This window comes from Colius striatus, chromosome 6 (genome assembly GCF_028858725.1).
Source record: "Colius striatus isolate bColStr4 chromosome 6, bColStr4.1.hap1, whole genome shotgun sequence".
NCBI classification, from domain to species: domain Eukaryota; kingdom Metazoa; phylum Chordata; class Aves; order Coliiformes; family Coliidae; genus Colius; species Colius striatus.
In genome coordinates, this window is record NC_084764.1 from 26,210,282 (window position 1) to 26,228,205 (window position 17,924).

At 41.0% G+C, this 17,924-nt stretch overlaps 1 protein-coding gene across 12 annotated transcripts in view; it reads left to right on the forward strand.

The window, feature by feature from the left end:
* The window catches only part of NRXN3 (neurexin 3), a 1,013,224-nt gene that overhangs the window by 280,726 nt on the left and 714,574 nt on the right, over window positions 1-17,924 (forward strand). The window lies entirely within an intron of this gene.

Sequence of the window (17,924 nt, forward strand, 5' to 3'; positions counted from 1 at the left end):
TGGGAATGTAGTGATAATGTTGCATATAGACTTGAAGTGTACTGTGTTGGTAAGTCCATGCAGCAGATTTGCTGCATTAATTAAGAATTGCTAGCCAGCTTCCAAAACCATGTTATCTCAGTCTGTCTGGCTGCCTTTGACATGTGGTTAATGCAAACAACTTTGAAAAGATCCACACGTGGCTAGTAGAGATTGGACTGCCTGGCCAGCAATAGGAACCAGAATAGTGTTCCTTGGGGAAAAAAAAAAAAGATGAAGCCTCATCCTATATCTGACACTTGATACAGTTGTTGTGTTGTGCCTTGTGGTCAGCTTTTGTCTTCTGTTCTATCTCTTCTAATAGAATTTGTGATGATTGCTGTGATTAATGGTGATACAGATATTGACATCTCTAACGTGTTACACAAAGCTTACTGAAAAACAAGCTTTCTGACAGTCAGTGTTCTAGCTTGCCTGGTATAAGAGCTACTTGCAAGACTTTTTCTGTACTAACACTGTCTTTCACTGGATGTGGCTAGGTAGGTCTAATTTTAATTGCAGCCTGGAAGGTTATCATAATATCTTTTTTGTATGAACATTTAATACCAGAGGGAAAGCAGAACTGAGTTTTTATACAGGAGTCATGGAAACAGGGATGCTGAGCTAGATGTTGTTCCGTGCTGTAACTGCCTGACAAACTGCCATCCTACTGATGCTCAACTTGTGTCAGGGGTTGTGTGTTATTTGTCAGTCCTTTGATGTGAGCAATGACTGTCAGAGTCTGGAGCTGTTCTCCTGCCTGACCTCTGGATTAGTTAAGGGAATGCACATATGCCAGAAAAGAGTATGTGAGCATCTTATATAGGAAATGAAATTGCCTTGCTGAATACAAACTGTCATGCAGAGATCAGATCCTTCTGTTTTCATCTATAGAGCCTTGGGCCTGATTTTCATAGGCACTGAGCATCTCAGTTTGGTTGAAATCTAGAGGAGATATGGCTTCTTAGTGTCTCTTTAAATCAGGATCTTAATTTTATTTATGGATACTATGAACATACCACTTAGCAGAGGCCGTTTTTACATGTGCTTTAACTCAAGTCAATGGAGTAGAGAAAGCGTTGACAACAAAATCTTGAGCAGCTTTATTATTTATGTAATCATTTGTATTCTATTAGCTTGCACAGTGTGCTAAGAGCTGCTTAGATACCTGTCTTAGGCTCATAATGCTTCGTGATAAAAAAAACCAAACCTAAGCAACCACTTAAGACTGAGGGGAAGAAAGTAGATAATCAGAAAGTGCTTTGTAATCTTCATTTGACTAGGCAGTGACAGGAGATGTGTATGAGCAGCTGTCTTGACTTAAATACAGGCTGATGCTGGTTGGAGTAGAGCTATAGTCTGCTTAATAGCCTACTGCTCTTAGTAGTGGTCCAGTAATCCTTTCATATGCTGTGGAAGTGTGCCCAAAATGTACCTTACCTGGCCTCTGAGGAAAAATCCAGAACTCACTATTCACTAAACATAAGAGTACTGCAGGCTTGTCAGGGGAGGCACATGGAAATGGGGTGGATGGAGAAATGTAATATTTCAGAAGGAAAGCTATGTTACTAATTAGCAAGTGGCATTTCCATTCTGTCTGTCTTTCAGACCCCTTAGACTGCAGGTATTGCTGGGAAGTGTAAGGAAGCTGGCTATTCCTCTGATTTGGCTTTGGCAAGTGAAGGTGACAGGGAGCTCCCATTAATGGAGAAAGAGAAGCCGTAGAGGACTGCCAGAATCCTGACCAAATCCAAAAGTGCTGCCATAACACCAATACCTGCACAGAGCAGGATATGACCCAAACAGTTACCCTGTATAGGCTGAGAAGGGTTCTCATTGCATATGTAGTGAGTTATTCTCAGACATCAAAGCAAGCCCTGCTTTGGTGTGGAGCTAAGTGGAGCTTAGATGAGCTGGATGAGCAGAAAATAGTTTGTTTTGTGAAACTCCTCCCAGGGTTGGTTTTCTTTTCTTTCCTTTGCTAGGGATGAAAACATCGATGTCAAATGTAGTAGGATCAACCTGAGATCTACCTGGAATTAGTGAACGATTCTTTTGAGTGTTTTCTTTATGTTTACTTCTGAAACGTCAGGGCATATCTGTGCAATGTTGTGTGGCATGGTACGAAAGAAACCTCATCTGGCTCGAGAAAGCCATAATACCTGTGGGAATCAGACTGACACCCAGCTTTGATCCTTGAAGAGGCATAGCTGGGTTAGTGTGCTTGTGTGCCTGTGGTGTTTCTGGTTCTAGAACTGGCTACAGGGAACTTTACTTGTCTCTCTGCAAAGCACGGAAGTATGTTTCATAAATCAACTCCTATAGGTTATGTTTTGACACTCTTTTCTGTGGCCAAGAAAGACACTTAGTTTCTCATCAGCCAATAGAAGAGGAAGTTGAGTTTTTAAGGAAAATATTCTATGCTAAAAAAAGTTAAAGGGGTAGGGTAGACTGTAATGGCAAATATTGTTCCTCTCAGTTTATGCTTTCTGGTAGAGTAATGGCGCTTTCTTCCTACCAAAGTCCTGGCTATGTAATTGCCTGTTTCAAGAGATGAAACACATCCTGAGTGGATTGTGCTGCTATTTGTAATGGTGAAGAACATCCTGCCAAGCCCTGTACTGATCTCTTGAAGGTGTTAAAGCAGAATGGTCTATTCCTACTCCTCTGCACTTGTTGAAGACGTTCCTTAGGGATGTATCATTCTCCTAGGAAGGCGAAGGGACTGGTGCAGGCTTTGGGGTGAAACTTTCAGCCTTTTCCCTGTAATCTCTTTTACTTCATCTGGACTGCAATAGCTTTGTAGTACAGCAACCAAACTGCTCACATAGAAACGAAGAGGGCTTCATTGCCTTCCCACTTTCTCTGAGGTTACGTGCAGGATCTGAAGTGTAATGAGGCAGAGTGCCTAACGTCCCTCTGACTCTTTGCACCTGGAAGGACATTTCCACTCAACTGGGGTTGGGGGTAGGATGAGGGGCAGCTCCAGCAGTGTACTCACTTCATGTGGTTGAAGTCTAAACCTTGACTAGGAGGAGCTGGAGTGTATTCCTGGCAAGGAACTAAGGGTCTGAGGGCTCCTCTGCTGCAGTACCTAAATAAGCTGTGGTGAAGGTAAGCATGTTTTCTTTGATTTGTCTGCACTAATGTTTCCTCCTCTCACCACAGAAGAGATCATAAATCTGAGAGCTGACTGTGTAGTTCAGGTTAGCTTTTTTTCTTCATTTTCATCAGAATTAAAGATGTTCCACTGTCCAGTAGCACTGTTTGGTTTGAATTTCTCTGTAGCCATTCTGGCAGTGTTGCAATGTGCCTGACACTGTAATGAGGAAGCAAGACTGGAAAATAGAAGTAACTTCTTCCATGAAAATTTTAAAAGGCAGAATATGCAAGTAAGACAGTATACAGGCATCAAACATGGACATTGTATTGTATTTGTATAACATCTAAGGTTTTCTGGACCTCTAATCTTAAGAAAAATTGTTCTAGAGGAATTTTAGGGGGAACATAATGTATTTCCTATTGTGGAGGAATCTGGTTCTAGAGATGGGATAGGAGGAGGTACAGAAGCATATTTAAGACCAGTGAGCCAAAATGTTTTTTAATGAGTGTCAGTGAAGGAGTGACAGTGCTTTAAGAGTATGTGAATGGATAACCAGGGAGAAGCATTGCCTGAAAGTGAAAAGAGAAAAGAACCCAATAACAGTTTGAGACACCTGTATGGCCAGAAGGAGGAAGGACAAGAAAAATAATGACAAACAGCTATGTTTTCAATGTACTGGAGTATCAAGGAGGAGGTTCCATTAATCGGGGAAGGAGATGGAGAGTTGGCTGGATGAGGAATTTAGCTGTATAGACAAAGTAGGATTTCAATCTCAGATGGCTAGGGAAGGGAGAGAATCAGTCTATTTCTAAGGGTCTATTAGGGAACCAGACATTCAGATTTTATTTACTTGGAGCAGTACTGAAGTGCTACAGATGGAGGTGCTTTAGTTGAGCCTCAGGTGGTCCCTAGAGAATGGATGTATGTGAGAGAATTTATGAAATCTTTGCATTTTTCTATCAGTGCTTTATTAAAATCTCAATTCTGCAAAATGTTGATTGATATTAACAGCTTGATGGAAGCAATGAGGTTTGCATATGGGTGGAATATAGCAGAAATTATTGTAGGGGTCAGGCACCATCTGGCTGTGATGGGTGAAAGCTTAGACCATTTCTGTCTGCAATTTAACTGCAAGGAGCCAGATTTCCAAATGGTTCACAAGTGTGCCCAGTTGCTGTATGTATACTTCAGATGCTATCTGCAAGTCAGGTCTCTTTCAGGCCTGTTTTCCTGTGTAATGATGATATTATTTTTGTTTGGGGATGAGTTTTTCTGGTTGGAGTGGCACACTGAGGAGGAAGCTGAAGATAGAAGATAGAAGAAATACCTAAAACATGGAAGCAGAGAAAAACCACCCTGAATGTGAAGTGGGAAAATGGAGGTAGTTGCAGCTGTAAGAGACGCTCCCTAACAGGGAAACCAGATAGCCCAAAAGCTTTCAGGTGCCCAAGGTCCCTTTCCATAGCATAGATTTAACAGAGACACAGGAATGCAGAAGAGGAGAGTCAAGAATCAACGCTGTGGGGAATTTCACTCTTGCACTGGGGAGGAAGTTACCACATGAATGGCACTAATTGCCCACACGTTGCTCCAGCAGTCCAACAGTGCTGCTCCAGCTGCTCTATTGTGTTTGGACCAGTCTGTTTCCTATCTGCATTACTGAGTGAATTTCATGTTTGAAAAAGAAAGGGAGGGGCAACTGATACTCTGCAGAAGCAGACAAAGCATAGCCAAAGGCTGAATATGGTTCCTCTCCTCAAAATGTGTCTTTTAAAAATCCCATTACCATTGTCTGTGAGAGCATCTTAAATAGCCCTTCTGATGGTGACTCCGATTCCTAAACTTCAACATCCAGAGGCCTGTAAAGGTTTTGTTTGCCCTTAACTCTTAAATTTCTAATTGCATTACTGCTCCTGCAGTGGATTAACCTCCTGCTGCATCTTTAGGCTGTGTATTGAGAGTCAAGAATGTCTGAATTTTCTCTGTGCATCTGCAGAGCATCCAGCAGAAGGCCTTTGTAATGTTTTTGAGTGCCCTTGTAGAAACATAACATAGTGGTGAGGGATACACAGCAGGAGAGACTTTGGCCAACATTTTGAACAACTCCTGATGAAATTCAGGAAGAAAATATGAAAACATATATTTCTGGAAAGGTTTAACTTGAGGAAAGTGGAAATAGAGGCACTTGAAAACTGAAAGCAACATGGTGCAAGGTGACATGCTGAATGCATCCTGAATAGACCAATAGATGAGGAGGGGAAGATATTTTATTATCAAGTAATGCTTATAAACGTAGTTCCTGGGACTGTTTTGCATTTGTTATTTCTCTAGTAGCTGAGAGTCAGAAAGGATTTATGGTTGGGCAATAGAACATTCCCCAAGGTCGCTGCTGACTGGTAACACATGTTGGATGCTTGAGCATGAGTCTTGCAAGACTTAGTGGTGCACAGTGCTTTCTGATAGAAGTATAGGACATGACATGAAGCCTCTGAACTGTGCATCTGAAAGCTTTTACCATCTATTTCTGGGCTTTTTGACAGCACTGAAAAAGAAGCAACATTTTGAGAAGGATTGTTTTTAAACAGACATTTTTAACTTACTAGGGGAACTTCTGTTGCCTTGCTAGATGTGTTTTGCTGCCAGAAGGAGTGGCATTGTGCCTCCATCCTAAAACCATACAAGACTAGGTCACACCAGCCTCTTTTCTCAGGAATAACTACTAGCCTGAAATTTACCTTCCACACAAGTGTAGAGGAAAATCTATAATACCATTTATGTCAAACCAGCCCTAAGTACATCTTCCGTGGTTCATAGTCTCAACACTAACATTTAGCAGAGTGATGAATATCAGCCTCTCTGGAGGAAACGCTTGATTCAGTTAATTTTGCAAGTGGCTTTTTTAGGGAATCATTTAGGAAGGACGAGAGAAAAGAGGAATGTTTTGTGAACCAAAGACAAGGCAGTTCTTCCAACGTGGAAAGTCTATGCTGTACTGTGAGACAAGGAGAAAACAAGAGTTTTGCCAGCAAGATGATATTGGACACGGGTTTGTTGCAAAATAACCTAAGTTAGCCTGAATTATTGATTAATCTCTTTCATCAAATGTTTCTGACCACAGAAAAATAGGAATAGTAGTGATGACATGTCTGTAGAAAGTTTACTCATAACTGTCCATTTCTGTTAAGCAGGAAAACAATTTGAAATTGCCTCATGAAATTAGCCCTTTGTGAAGGAAATCGTGTATGAACATGAAGTGGTATGTTTACTTTTTAACTAATAAATCATGGGAGATCTGAAGTTGGCAGCTGAAGTTTCAGCTGACTTTGATACAGAAGATGATGTTTTATCAACTGTGTGTTGAAACAATCACTAGGCTCCTAAAATGTTTTCTTTAATGAAATCCTGATAGCGAATGCTTCTACAGCCATAATAAGTCTAGAAGTACAAACTGGTTTTTTCATAGCCATGTCCACAAATTAAATACAGGTTCTAGTTAAGATAATATTTATTACAATATAGTATCTTGTTCTTTGGAACTCTTATCAGTAGGCAGACAGCAGTTTGCAAGCATTCTATGTCAACCCTGGTGCACCCATTTTGTTGGGGGATTAATGTAAAGGATAATTCATATATCAACAGTTCAGTGGTGTCAAACTCCTAAAGTTATTGCATCCTCTGAAAGTTTACTAAAATACTTGATGGCTAAAGACTGATTAATAAACTATATGCGTAGATTGTGCATACGTTTTAAAGTAAGCACTGATGAGCAAAAATAGGTAGCAAAACTTCCTATGGAGAAAGGTGTAAGAGGCATCTTTTAGAGGGCTGTTTGAACTATATACTGCCACCATGCTCATAAGCTAAAGAGAATTCACAGAGCTAGAACAAAGCCAGTCCTAACTCTCTCTAGCTGCTACTGGAACAGGTACCTAGGGATGAAACTAACTGCAGAGGCTGGTGTCACCACTGGGCAGTGTAGCCAGCAGGTTGATGTTGCACCGGTTATAGAGCACTCCACTGAATGCTGATAGAGCCATCTCATGTGACCATCAGTTCTGGTGCTACAGCCATCTGTGCTTGCTTTGCGGCAAGACTATCAGGAGAGGGTTTTTCTTTCATGCATAATGAACCTGACTCCTGCTGAGCTTCTGTACCTCCTAGGGATGTGCCATGTGCTATTGTTCACAAAACGAGAGTGTTTACAGGTGTAGAACTATACTCAGATAGGCAAATTCAGAAAATGTAATGGGGAACAGAATAATATAGCCTGCTTTTTGGCCATACAATGAAGTTAATTTGTAATCTAGACCCATAAGAGTGGAAATATTAAAGCTTGCACACATATGTGATCTAATCTGTCTCCATTCAAGAATGAGCAAACTAAGCCAGGATACAGAGTATTGATGGACAAACACAACTGAGTCTAAAGTCATGGGCAGAGCATGGTGATACTCACGGAGGTTACTGTGGCAAAGAATTTCTGTCTCTTTCTTATTCCATTAGACAAATGTAGTCCCATCTTAATGGATGCTGTGATCTTAACTTGAGCTGTCCAAAGCCTGATGTTCTCAGCTTATAATGAAAGTAAATGAGCTTCTTTTGCTTTGCTTGGCTTTGTAGTTCACTGAGCTTAGTAATCTCTTGGTTTGGGTGAACACTGAGAAGTAGGAGATATACTTTTATTTCTCACTCCTTATGTTGCATTAAAGAGATTGCTACGGATCAATCTTATGTTGTCAGATAGAAGTACAGATAAGAGTAGTTTGGGAGAGTTGGGACCTGCATATGCTAATATTAATAAAATTATAGGAGAGAGCAGTTATGAAACTGTGCTGTTTATGTACATGTATATAGAACAGGCATTTCCAGCCTCAGCATGAGTGGGACGATCATCGCCAAGACAGGTACAGAAAGAATGTTGTTTTTTGGCATGTAGGGTTTGAAAGCTTGGTAGGCAGAGTTAATAACATGGAGCATGGAAAGTTTATTATATTCTCCAGTGCTATGATACACCCTCTGACTCTTGACATAGCTGTAATAGTGATAAGAGAAGCACCTTTCCTTCTGTATTTAAGTTCCAAGCTCAAGAATTAAAAGGACTTTGCTCCCTATGTAACTATATCCTCTAACTCACTTTCTCTTAATGAAACCTGTTATGCTTCTTTTGAAAATGTTTGCTACTTTTTGCAGCAGGAATGGACACTACTGGGTTTGAGGGCAGAATTTCTAACTTAGCCCCCATTTCAGTCAGACTTTGGGACTGTGAGTCCCCAGCCTTCTCAGTTATTATTATTATGTCATTCAAACATTATCTGCAAGGACTAGATCTAGATTTTTAAGCTTTAATTAGAGGAGGAGGGTTTGGCTGTGGTAGTTTATTTCCTGCTTGACAAATGCCATTTCTTTGGGCAACAGTAATCACTATATAAATCTTCTTGCCTGACCCTAAAGGCTAGACTGTTGCTATGAAATGCACATGTCTGTGCATGTGTACTGTGATCCATGGGGAAAGACTAAACTGCTGCTACCCACCACAAAAACCCAGGCTGCTGCAGCTGCCAACAAGAGAGGTGAGACAGGATGATGAGGTTTGAATGTTGAGTGGGTGGGCAGGATGACTCCTCCCACATCCCTCACTCAACTGTAGCACTGAGCTAGCTAGCTGTCAACTGTGAGTAGGTTAGGAGGAGGCAGGCAACTAATGGGCAGAATTTGTTACTTGAACTTCATGGAAAGGGCAGTTTGCTTGGTGTGATACAGAAATGTGATGTCATTACTGCTTTCAGGCTTTGGTCTACTGTTGATGTTTGTTGCACTGAGTATCTGTGCTTTGGGATTGTTTTCTGTCTCCTTCCTTCAGACTACACAGGCAGAATTAATTTAGCTCAGAATTAGCAGGGTATGTTTCCTAAGCAATTCAATGGTGCTAATAAAGGTTTATGGAAAGATGCAATTTAAGCTCTGAATTGCTTATCACAAGGTTTTATAGTCTTTAAACTGCAATTCCATAAGTGGAAGGGTTAGAAGTGCTAGTATCAGTGCTCAAAGATGAGTTAAGGTCTGCTCCCCACCTCTGCTTGTTGTAGCTATCTAGACATTGATGTAGTAACACAGTGAGATGAATAGTGTTTATTTTAACAGGTCTTAGGGGAACATCAGGAGGATTGCTGCATTGTCTACCATGGCTACTGGAGATTTCTTGTTGCTAGAAGGGGGAAAGCTCAAGTGCTTCTACTTGCTAAGCACAAATCTTAGCACTTGAGCACTTAATTGATTCTCTCCCTGAAGTGTTATCTGTGAGCTGCATGGGGCTGATGACACAACTGAACAGTAGCAACTGCATCCAGGAAGGCAGTGATGCATAGTGTGCAAGCCACCAAGCTCCTCTGGCTGGAGTGGAAGTGACTGAGAGGTGGTGTCTCAGTTCTAGAACCCAAGGTAAATATGAATGATGCCAGTAAAGCTTTCTTATTGTATCAATGTTAGCAAGCAGAGAGAATGCAGAGGTTTGGGAATGGTGGCATGGCAGAGATAAAAAAATAGCATTTAGAAACAGGGCTTGAGAATGGCATAATCATTCCTGTTAAATCTCTTTCTTTCTGATTATTAGCCATTTTAAGTGGAATGGGTTTTGCATCTAGAACAAGTTTCTGAACAGATGATTAATGGGTTTATCCATAATAACTTTGCATTTTATAGAACCCTGCTAGGAGTCTGCATCTGGTGAGCCAAGCTATTTAAAGCTGTGTTAATTCTGTTAATTGCTCTATGTTTATTTGGATTGCTGGCACCTGCAGGCTTTAGGATGATGTAGGGGGCGGGGAGTGGTATATTCTCTCCCTCTTTCTAGCTGAGAAAAATGTAGAGGACTAGTTCCTCAGCTAGGAACAGCAACCTTGGCAGAACATCCTGGCTGGGTTGGTTGTCCTTGAGATTTCCTTTTTTTACTACAGCTGAATGCAGTGAGATGTCAGCCAGAGGCAAGATGTTCTTTGATTGAGGCAGGAGGTAGGCAGACAATCTGCTTTTTCATGCTCTTGCCATCATCAAGCAGTAGCAGCAACAGGGACTGAAGCCAGTGATTTTTAGAAGGCTGATCAGATCCATCCCATTCTGATCCTGCTTCTCAGCTGCCTTCCAGTGTTCATTTTCTAGTTTGGTTTTGGTCTTGAAGTAGGTTTTAAGCCTTGAACAGATGTGAAGATAAGTATGCTGATGCTTTCTGAACATTTGTCAGAGAAAATATCCAGCAATGGAATTCAGAGCATTTGAGGTGACTCAGACATTACTGTGAAATGATAAAAGGGTAGCACATTTGTTTTCATGTATGCATCTGAATTGGACAAACTGCTGGAACAATCTGACGAGATCCTGATGAGAGTCTTTTCCCCAGATTTTGCTCTTGTACCTCTGGGAAGACTCTGAAGTGCAGAAAAATGAGGATCATGGGTTTAGCTTGCATTGTTAACAGCTGACTTAAAAGTACAGCAGATCCTGAAAGCCTTGGTACTTGGAGCCTTTTAGCTAAAATGAGCTCAATATGGCTGTTATCTGAGTGGTTAAGAGAAGAGGTGGCTGTTCTCTCTCAGACCTATGATATGGGACCTATGGTACCTAGCATTGGTAATGCTAGGACATCTTCCCAGCAAATCAAACAATTAATCAAAAAGATCTGTTCACAATCTGTTATTTGTTTTTATGGCTGTCTTTAAACCTTCAATTTTTCTGGGAAGACCAGTATGACGCTAGAGAGAAATCTGTCCTGCTGATACTGATTATGTGACCACAGTTGGGTCTCTGCCACTGCCCTATAACTCATTATGGCCACCGACTGAGATGTTGGTTGTAGTCCCTCAAAGGAGATTCCTATCCAAAGGAGGAGGGGCTGTCACATCACTCATCTCTAAGGTGTAAAGAAAACCATGTGTAACAGCTACCTCTCTCAAGTAGAAACTGTTACTGAGGATGTCCAGTTCATCTTTTTTCTAACTGAGTAATGCTCAAACAATAGATTGGAATATTAAATTTGTTTACAAATTCAAAAGTAAATTTGTTTACAAAGCAAAACTCAAGTATATAGAGCTGTCATATTTAAGGATGGGTTCCTCCTCTGCAGCTTCAGTATTCATCTAACCAGGTAAGCTGTCCCCTGAACACTTTCCTCCATTTCCCTGGTTTAAATTCCAAGGGTGATTTGTCCTGAAGTTGCTTTCATCTGAGATAGTGAGAACACTGAATGCTTCCATTCTCCTTTAGCCAAGCTTGATGTGACTGCTTCTCTCTCCTTGTCTGAGCTTGCGTCCTAATATTTATGATTGCACACTAGGATATCACATAGAAATGCAGCATTGTCACTTTCTCTTCTTCTTTTTTTTTCTTAATATGTATTTATACTATGATCTCTTAATTAACATATGCTTAGCTCTGGCTTCAGGCTAGTTTTCCTGTTTACAACCTCTGGGACAAATTTTATTAAAGCTTCAGAAATCATATATCCCAGGAGAAATTAATTATTCATGTTAACTTATTAGGTTAGTAACTTTTATCTCATCGTGAGCTTCACATAAACATTCTATACATTTCACAGCTTCTATACATTTCGCAGCTTCTATACATTTCACATTAATAATTCAAATGACAACTTTGACATTGTGTTTTCTAAATCACCTAAATCAATCCCTTCTTAGGAGTTTTGTGTCTGTGTGTAAAACCACAGCTGCTTTTTGAAATCTTGGTTCCAGGTCTGTTTCCCCATTCCTCCTGGAGGCTGGATTTGCCAGTGCACTCAGCAGAGGACAGCAAATAAGTGTTTATGTCCCCTTTGGTTTTGCCACTGGAGCTTATGGGAGAGTATGGTTTGTATGAGGACATCTCATAAGAATAGTTTTGTAAGAATAGTTGGGACTTTTAAAAATCATCTAGTCCAACCCCCTTCCAATGAGCAAGAACATCTTCAGCTAGATCAAATTGCTCAGAGCCTCGTCCAAGCTGGCCTTGAATCTTTCCAGGTTAAGGGGCATCTACCACCTCTCTGGACAATCCGTGCCAGTGTTTCACCAACCTCACTGTAAAAAAGACCTTCCTTCTATCTAGCCTAAATCTGCCCTCTTTCAGTTTAAAGCCATTACCACCTCTCCTATCACAACATGGCCTTGTAAAAAGTCCCTCTCCAGCTTTTTATGGCCTCCTTTAAGTACTAAAAGGCTGCAATAAGGTCTCCCCAGAGCCTTCTCCTTTCCAGGCCGAAAAACACCAATTCTCTCATCCTGTCCTCATAGGAGAAGTGTTCCATTTCTCTGATCATTTTTGTGGCCTCCTCTGGACCCGCTCCAACAGGCCCCTGCCTTTCCTGTGCTGAGCGCTCCAGAGCTGGGCGCAGCACTGCAGGGGGGTCTCACCAGAGCAGGGCCAGAATCCCCTCCCTGCTGGCCTCACCTCATACAGGCCACAATTCAGTTGGCTTTCTGGGCTGTGAGTGCCCATTTTCAGCTCATGTCCAGCTTTTAATTCACCAGTCATCCCAAGTCCTTCTCTGCAGTGCTGCTCTCAATCCCTTTATTCCCTAGCCTGTATTGATACTGGAGATTGTCCCAGCCCATGTGCAGGACCTTGCGCTTGGCCTTGTTGAACCTCGTGGAGAAAGCATACTTTATGCTGAAGATATGGTAGTATCCAGGTGAGGACTGTCTGCAAAACCATAGAGGATGACCTAGTAATGCTGAATGACTGGACAGAGAAATGGCAGCTTAAATTAAATGTATGTAAATACAAAGTGTTGTATATATATTTGTGAGGTAGGGAAAAGAATCCCAGTTTTCCATACGCAATGATGGGTTTTGGCTTGATTCTGATGTTTCAGTAAAGAATACTTTGAAAGTATTTGCTCTGTGATCAATATTCCTCAAGTAAGCACATCTAATGTTAGATTTTTTTTGGGAATGTAAAGATATCATTAAATAAAACCACACTGTACACTGTCATTCTGTCCTTTTAATCTCAGAAAGGGGAAAAGAACAACAAAGATCATGAGAGAGACTTCTATACAAGGAATGGTCAAATAGATTATGGCTCTTCATAACAGAATCGATGGAGAAAGGATATGATAGTGGGTCTTAAAATCATGTGTGATGTGGGGAAAGAATCAAAGGAAACTGTTTTTGGTTTTTAATCAAATAGACGGAGTAAGTGGCATCAAAAGACAAAGGCAGGGCAGGCTTCAGAGCAAACAAAAAGAAATATGATAGCAATTAGAGTCATGGAAATACTTGTCATGTGATATTATTGTAACTGGAAAAACAGAAAGAAGAATCCTTGATGGAATATAAACTACAAAGACTTTAACTTCTGCATGCAGTATCCCGGACCCAAATAAGTGGGATTTATGAAATGGCTTTAGGGGAGTACTGCTACACAACTGCTCTGTTAGACTTTCCTGGGTATTTAGGGAGATGGTTTTCCAATGTAGGATGCTGATCCAATGTAATATGGAGGATTTTACATTTAATTATTTCCTGGTGTGGCTACAGCATTTCTAGGCTCCTTTTCAAGTAGATATTCCATTTACTTTGCCTTAAATTAGCTATGAAGTGCTACAGTGCGTCACAGGCCATGGTACAAATAATCTGTTCTTTGCAAGGATTGCACAGCAAGGTAGTGTTCCTGAAGGCTTGCACACATCTGAGGAGGAAGGCAGCTGAACAATGAGATATCAGAGGAGCAGAGAGTCAACTTGGTATAAGATCTGACATATAGGTTTGTGCAAAATTAGGCAGTAATGTGTAGATGTATGTAGTGGTTTTGCTTGGGCCAGGGTTTTGGTAGTGGAGGGAGCTACAGGCGTGGCTGCTTTAAAAAAAGAGCTGCCAGAAACTTCCCCTGTAGCAGACAGGGCTGATACCAGTCAATTCTAAGATGAACCCCACAGCTGACCAAGGCCTGGCCAATTAGTGACTGCAGTAATGCCTCTGTGAATGTGTTTGAGAATGGGGAAGAAGTTGCTGCATAGTTGCTAAACTGCAGTAGCAACAGGGAGTGAGACTCTGAAAACATCTCCACAGACACCAAAGTCAGTGGAGAAGGAGGAGGAGGAGGGTGCTTAGGCCCCAAAAGAAAGACTCCCCTGTGACCTGTGGTGAATACCATGTTGAGGCAGCTGTGCCCCTGCAGTCCATGGAGGCCACTGGGGAGCAGAGATCCACTTGCAGCCCATGGAGGTCCCCACATCGGAGCAGGTGGATGCCTGAAGGACGCTGTGACTCCATGGGAAGCTCACCCTGGAGCAAATTCCTGACAGGACCTTGGAGTCACAGGACTTGTGATCCTGTGAGGGACTCAGGCTGGAACAGTCGGTACCTGAAGGACTGTTCTCCCAGTGGATGACCCATGTTGGGGCAGGATGTGAGGAGCTGCCCCTGTGAGAGGCCCCATGCTGGAGCAGTTTGTGAGGAACTGTAGCCCATGGGAAGGACCCACGCTGCAGAAGTTTGTGAGAGACTGTTTCCCATTGGAGGGACCCCACAGTGTAGCAGTGGGAAGTGTGAGGAGGCCTCCCTCTGAGAAGAAGCAGTGGCAAAGTCCATCTGTAATGAACTGACCACAACTCCCATCCCCTGTGCCACTGAGGGGGAAAGAAGGAGAATCCTGGAAGAGGGAGAGGTGAGGGCAAGTGTTTTAAGACTCAGTTTTATTTCTTATCTCCCTGTTCTTATTGTTCATTTAATTAATCAAAACTTTTTCTCCCCAAGTTGAATCTGTTTTGCCTCTGGCTCTAATTGCTGAGCGATCTCCCTGTCCTTAACTCACAAACCTCTCACAATTCTTTTTTTTTTCCTCTCCCCTGTCCCATTTAGGAGGGGAGCGATAGAGTGACCTGGTGGGCACCTGGCACCCAGCCAGGGCTAAACCACCACAATGTGGAAGTTATATGTGTGTGCGGGAGGAACTGGAAGAATAGAGAGAGAAGGTTCAGAAAAAGCTGGAATACCATGTGTTGATCGGAAGTTTAGTGATACTCATTTGAATGAAAACACATGTTCATGTATGTGTCAGGTAGCCTACATTTAAGGAAGTTGCTTTAAATGAAAATAGCAATAAGGAAGGCTAGGTAAATCTTGGAGTTTTGCAGAAAAAATGCAAGATAGGTTGGCTTCTTTCCCCATTTGCAATTATTAAGGCACCCAAAACAATTCCCCAACCTTCTCTGAGCTGAGTTGCAAAGGCATCTGCCTTTCAATACTGAGTGATCTTTTCATATATGGAATTGGGAATTCTGTAAAGGCTTGGAGGAAGATTCTCTAGTAGGGAAATCTATCCAGATCAATATGGGCTGTGGTAGAAGCAGGCAACTCCCAGTCTTTAACTTGTTCTTGATAATCTTACTATCCAGGACTAATGTTCATGTTGTGATGATATGTATTTCTTTCCCCGTGTCTGTAACTGTGGAAGTAACTCTTAAAAAGATTTATTACTGCTCAACTGGGCCCTTTTTCTGAGCAGTAAATCTACATGGGGTTGTCTTTTATAGGAGACTTAAAAAACAAGGAGAGGTTTTTTTTTTTTTACTGTCTTGAAAAGGTGGATTGCTGCTGGGTAGGAAAAAGATGAAAAGAAACTACCCTATTGGAACAAACTCCAGAGAACCACAGATATTAGAAATAGTAAAAAACTATCAAGTCACCTTGTTCATCTTCTCCTGCCAGGAGTGCTATTGTTTCCTTCAATGTATTAGCTTGGAAGCATTTCTACAAAGAGTAGTTTGCCATAGGACTATGCTTGTAATTTTCTGCATTCAGTTTGCTGCTGTTAAAGATGTCATAAAGACAACTTAGACATCTCTTCACACTTGGGTTTCTTTGCATATTGGGTATTAGAGTCTTAATAACAATAAATAAAAATAAAAAGCAACTAAAATGAAAATAATTACTTGGAGAATGGGATCTACTAGTGCTATTTAGTTAATTACTGACTTCCTTAACTAAGAGGTTGTGAGAAAAACTGTCAAAAGTTATACAAGTGGCAGGATCAGGAAGAGTAACAGGGAACTGTAACTCCTGACCTGTTGCTCAGCTCAGTAGAAAAAAAATACCTGCCACTCAAAGTGAATCTGCAGTCATCTGTCCTGTTGCAAATTTGGTGGTTTATGGCATATAAGGGTTTCACAATATCAGAGACTTTTAAGACCAGAAGAACCAGCATACTCAGCTTGCTCAGCCTTCTGTCGATTATCTAATTATCCCCACTTACGTACAGTTTCAGAGTGTTCATAATCAAGAAACACTGAGCCTCAATTTCTTCTGCTTTCCCTACATTAATAATTTTGGGCCTCTTTTGGAGAGTTGTGTTTTAACCAGCCTTATTGTGAAGGTATTAAAAGACATTCTATTACTTTCCTTGGTATGTTGTTGTGGTGTTTAATTGCCGTCTAATTTAAAAAGAAATTGGGCCTTATATCCATTTGCAATTTGTCTGACAATAGCTCTCAAATGTTGATTCTTGTGATGCAGTTTTTCTACTGGAACAATGATGCTTCAGAAATTCAGTGTTTTTCCTTTACTTGCTATAATTAAGTCCCTTTATCTATCTTTTGAAAAACTAAGCAGATGGAGTTCCTTGTCTTTTACTGTAAGGCATTCATTCTAGTTCTCAAATCATATTGAAGCTTCTTGCTGTATTCTCTGCAAGTTTTTAGAGTCCTTTATTTAAGAAAATGTAGACATTAGAATTATACCTAGGGCTTAATTAAACCTAGGGTTTAATTTAATTGAATTAAACTTAAGGTTTAAATGAATTTCATACCCATACTACATATTGCTTATTCTAGTCATATATCCTGAGACTGAATTGTTTTGGCCACAGCACTTTACTGGAAGTTCACACTTTTTCCTCCAATGTTTCCTAAGTAATTTTCAAAGTTACAGCTTTGCAGAGTGCAACTTCCCCTTCCTGGTTTTATAGTTAGTAGCCTGTCGTTCATAGAATCATAGAATGGTAGGGGTTGGAAGGGACCTTTAGAGATCATCTAGTCCAACCCCCCTGCAGAAGCAGGTTCACCTAGATCAGGTCACATAGGAACATGTCCAGGCGGGTCTTGAAGACCTCCAAGGAAGGAGACTCCACAACCCCCCTGGGCAGCCTGTTCCACTGCGCCATCACTCTCATGGTGAAATAGTTTTTTCTTATGTTTAAGTGGAACTTTTTGTGTTCCAGCTTCATCCCATCACCCCTTGTCCTATTACTGTCTACTATAGAAAAGAAGGATGTCCCAACTTCCTGACACTCACCCTTTCATTGTAAGCTTACATGTTTTAGTATTCAGCTGGTGTAAAACTTGCTTGGATTGAAAGAGCCCAGTCTTACCATGCTTTATGAGTCACTCCATAGGACTACTCTGTCTTTAAAGTCAGACTTGGTGTTAACTTCAAGTATTAGGTTAAACGCTTCTTATATTTCCTTCTAGGTAATTGATAAAATGTTTAATATTTTTGTATCAAATCTGGATCCTTATGGTGCATTAGAAATTCGTCTTTTCAGTAATGATACCCTACCAACAACTACTTTTTGAGATTTGTCAGCTGGGGACTATCTATTTACCTAATATTATGCCCTGTTTTGTTCTTGTGTGCTGTTAATTTAAGCAGAATTGTCTTCTGGTGTTCAGTCAAATGCCTCAAAAAATGTTTCATCTGTGCCTTTACCATTGTCATTCAAATTATATCGGGTTTATTTGACAAACTCCATTTAGAAAAGAAAGTCTAATGACATTAAGTATTGTATTCCTACCCTTTAATGTTTCTGTTAAGCACTT